Below are 3,797 nucleotides of genomic sequence, written 5' to 3'. Positions count from 1 at the left end.
GTCTTAAGGCAGACAAACCTGTTTACGACAGGTTCTCGAGTCCCGCGATACTTTTTTTTGTTTTTTGTAACGGACATTATGGACTCATATTTGTTTAATATTTGTTTTTATATAGGAAGTTAAACACGGTAAAATAAGTGAAAACATTGTAATTAATGAAGTTATCCACAAACTATTACAAGTCACGAATGTCGTGCTAGCGTAGTCGCAGCCTAAACAATTATAACTTTGTTATAAATATATTAGTATACAATGTTCCTTCTGAATTTTAAAACTAAATTGTTTTGTTGGTTCATATATTTTGTAATAGATATCTCATTCCTAAATAATAAGGTAATAGTACCACTAAAGTTTCCAGTCAAATCACAGCATTATCATAAGCCTTTTATTGTTGTAAAATTTTAAAAAACATTAGAAAATTATACCAATGGTTAAGGCCCTTCTCAACCATGAAGGCTCAGTGGTAAAGGGTCACATTAAGGCTTGTAAGGAGTCTAGGAATTGTTTCCATCATTCACTATGGGTGGAAGATGAACAATTGGCCTTTACAACCAACTATTTGGTACTGCTTAAATTTAACCTTACAGGTATGTAACATCTAGCGCATACTTTTATAAATGTGTAGATTTTGTTAAAATTTTGGAGCGGTCTTTTGATTTACTTTACTGTACTATAAGACTTGTATAGCCACTACGGCGCACCAGTGCCTGTACGCAGCTCCTAGACCTGTGATTTCTCTGTAATTTTAAGACATACAATGGCGTATTTACATGTACCTTTTTAAATGGTTTGCCTTCCTCTAACCCATCAGCCTGGCTCTGGTTATGGCAGTCAGACCAGAGGTGCGGCTAGTACCAGCTCTCGGGGGTCATCAGGTCAACAAGGCAGCGGTCCAGTTGTAGGAGGCGGCCCGGGCGTCGGCAGCGGTCCACTTTTGGGTGCTGGATTAGGCCTTGGCAGCGGTCAAGGAGTAGGTATTAACCTCGGCCAAGGCATCGGCGGCGGTCCAGTTGGCAGTTCTGGCCAAGGAGCAGGCAGCGGTGACAGGGCTGGAGAAGTTAGCAGCGGGCCTCGAGCTACCTCTGGCAGCAGCGGTCCGGCTCCTTACGCTGGTGCAAGGTATGGCAGTCCTCAAGTGAGCAGAGTGGATGCACTATTTAACCCCACTGTCACCCAGCTCTTCACCATCGACCGCTTCGTCACCCTCACTGATCAGGCTTTCCAGAGTGTGGCTGTCACCCTCACTTTCCTCACCGTCCGGACTGTCACCACTGGAACACGCGCGGTGAGTACTTGGTATGAATTGTGATAAACGATGGTCTGGACGCTGACCTTGGACTAGTTTAAGTATTCTTTCACAAGTGGCATAGACGCCGGTGGATGACCGCGTGGCCCTCCAGACAACAGTAGTTGTCAGACCTTCAACACTAACGGTCACGTACGTGCAGTCAGACTTCAGGATTGTGACTGAAAGGTCTTTAGACTACATGACAATCGCCCACACCTCGAACGTAATCATGCAGACTACCTACACTACTACTGCTACCCAAGTGTAAGTTCGATGCCAGGTCTACAGTATTGTACTGTAACTGACAGTCTCTTCATTACTTGAAAGAATAACTATTAATTGTCCAATTTACTCCCCACAGGCTGTCGTACACGACAACGTTGGTGAGAACAAACATAAATACTAAGAGCACAGTGTTCACAGACTACCGCACAGTCACCGACACGGTCCTCGTCCCCGGAGCATGCTACGGTTATAGACAGCTGTAGCACCTTCATCCGTTCTAAGATTTTTAAAGAACGTAATATTAAACATATTTAACATTATCGGTCTGTATGGTCTATTAAACTTTATTCAAGAATTGTTCTTTTTAATAGGTAACTTTGTGTCCACAGTAAATGTCTGTTTGCCTGTTCAGAAATTTGTTAAGCAGTTGGTAAGATGGAGTAGATACTTATAAGCTGTATTCTTATGGTTCCTATAGTGCGTGTTATACATGGGGAAATATTTCCTGGGCGGGATGTCTAGTCAACAAACTAAATATTCGGCAACTCGAACCATAGAGATGGTCAGTGATCCAATGAAACACATCGCAGTAAAGTCGTGAAAACGTGACAGCCACAGTGCTAAAGGAGAAAACTGACTATTAATGTGAGACTAAATTATATAAGGTACTTAAAGCTTTAATGGCAGCCTTCTTAGGTTATCTATAAAACTGATACTCGAAGGTTGAGTACCTGGTAAATAAGTCTTAAGAGGATACTTTCATCACTGACTATATGACTTGGGTGTAGATGCACTAGGGTGTGGGGGGGGAGGGTACGTGGTGGTCTGCTGGACCTCTAATACAGTAAATTGAAAAAAAAAAGTTAATCGAAAATTAAAATGCTCATTAAATTTGACCATTTCTCTGCAAAAGTGTTCTACTTTCTGCAGTTCTTTAACTGCATATCTCTTCACTTAATCCCTACAGCCACACTACCTTCAATACGTGGTAACTTAACATTGTCAGCGGCTAGGTGTTCAGTCTTTAGTAAGGAGTGACTTACTCGCTCTTCCTGTTCTTCCTGTTGTGACAGTGCGCAAGTGTACTGCAACCCTGTGCATCCACTTTGCATAGAGACCCGTGTATTCTTCGGTGGTAGATGAAAGGGTTGAGCGTATCCAGCACACGTGGATCCTTTAAAACAAACGCGCTTTATTTGCTGGGGTTTCCCCCTCCCCATCCGGCCCGTTGGCGCCGTGAGGGGAGCTTAGTGGACAGCTGCTGGAGTCTGATGCTCTGTTGGACAGTCCTGTCCTTTGGTGGCCTTGCACTCCTGCTGCTGTCTTCTAATGGTGCTGGATCGCTTTTCCTTTTCCTTTGTTTCGCTTTCCCCCCCCCCCCCCATCTTCTCCTATCTGCTTGTCTTTTCCTGCCGACCTTTTGCTTATTTTGGTTACCCCCTCCCCATCCGGCCCGTTGGCGTCGTGAGGGGGCTTGGTGGACGGCTACCGGAGTGTGATGCTCCGTTGGGCAGTCCTCTGTCCTTTTCTGGCCTTGCACTCCTGCTGCTGTCTTCCCCAATTGTGCCGGATCGCTTTTCCTTTTCCTTATGTTTCGTTTTTCTTCCCCCTCTTCTCCTATCTGCTTGTCGTTTCCTGCCGACCTTTTGCTTGTTTTGGATTATTTCTTTGGACTTCTTCTATTTTGACGCCCGGGTGCTTGATGAGGCATACTCTTGCACCCGTAGAACTGTAGTACCAAACGTCTCGAGCGAGGGGAACCTTTTATTGTCAATCCCCCTTTCGTCGCTGAACCCGATCTCGACGGACTGACGGTTCTTAAGGTGGCGTTTGTGGGGCGTATACTCACGACGCACCCCTAGGGGGCCCTGGCATGGTCGGCGATAGCTTCCTGTTGGGTGTCCTGCCTCTCATTGTGGCTCCATGGTCGGTATGGGGGCACATTCGTGGATGAATTTGTCACTTTTCGTCTCTGTCGTTGAATGTTTCCGTTGTACCCTCTCAGGTTCGTGGGGTGGGCCACCAAGCCCCCGAGTCGGCCTGTATTGGAAGACCAGGCTCTGTAGCTCCCGCTGCGTTGGGCCCCGACCTTGCTCCTCCTTTGACCGTCCTGACTTCTTCCCCCAGCTCCCCTCCCTCCTCTGTGGTTGGGTCGAGCCTCCAACCCCCGGTGGTGACCACTTCGTCCCCTGGTGTGGCTGTCTTTCGTTGTGACTACTGCGCCTTTTGACCCCTCTCTCTCTAGGGGTTCTCAACGCCGTTCGCGCCCCAACCGCATCCGCTC

At 46.6% G+C, this 3,797-nt stretch overlaps 1 long non-coding RNA gene across 1 annotated transcript; it reads left to right on the top strand.

The window, feature by feature from the left end:
* The first annotated feature begins 1,293 nt into the window (after nucleotides 1-1,293).
* LOC138352627 (uncharacterized) lies at nucleotides 1,294-1,868 on the top strand. The gene is made up of 2 exons (XR_011222845.1): nucleotides 1,294-1,552; nucleotides 1,650-1,868. It is a non-coding gene; the product is annotated as an uncharacterized lncRNA (long non-coding RNA).
* Nucleotides 1,869-3,797: the final 1,929 nt, after the last annotated feature.

This window comes from Procambarus clarkii, chromosome 54, assembly GCF_040958095.1.
Source record: "Procambarus clarkii isolate CNS0578487 chromosome 54, FALCON_Pclarkii_2.0, whole genome shotgun sequence".
In the NCBI taxonomy this organism is placed as follows: domain Eukaryota; kingdom Metazoa; phylum Arthropoda; class Malacostraca; order Decapoda; family Cambaridae; genus Procambarus; species Procambarus clarkii.
This window is presented reverse-complemented; position numbering and strand designations above follow the sequence as displayed.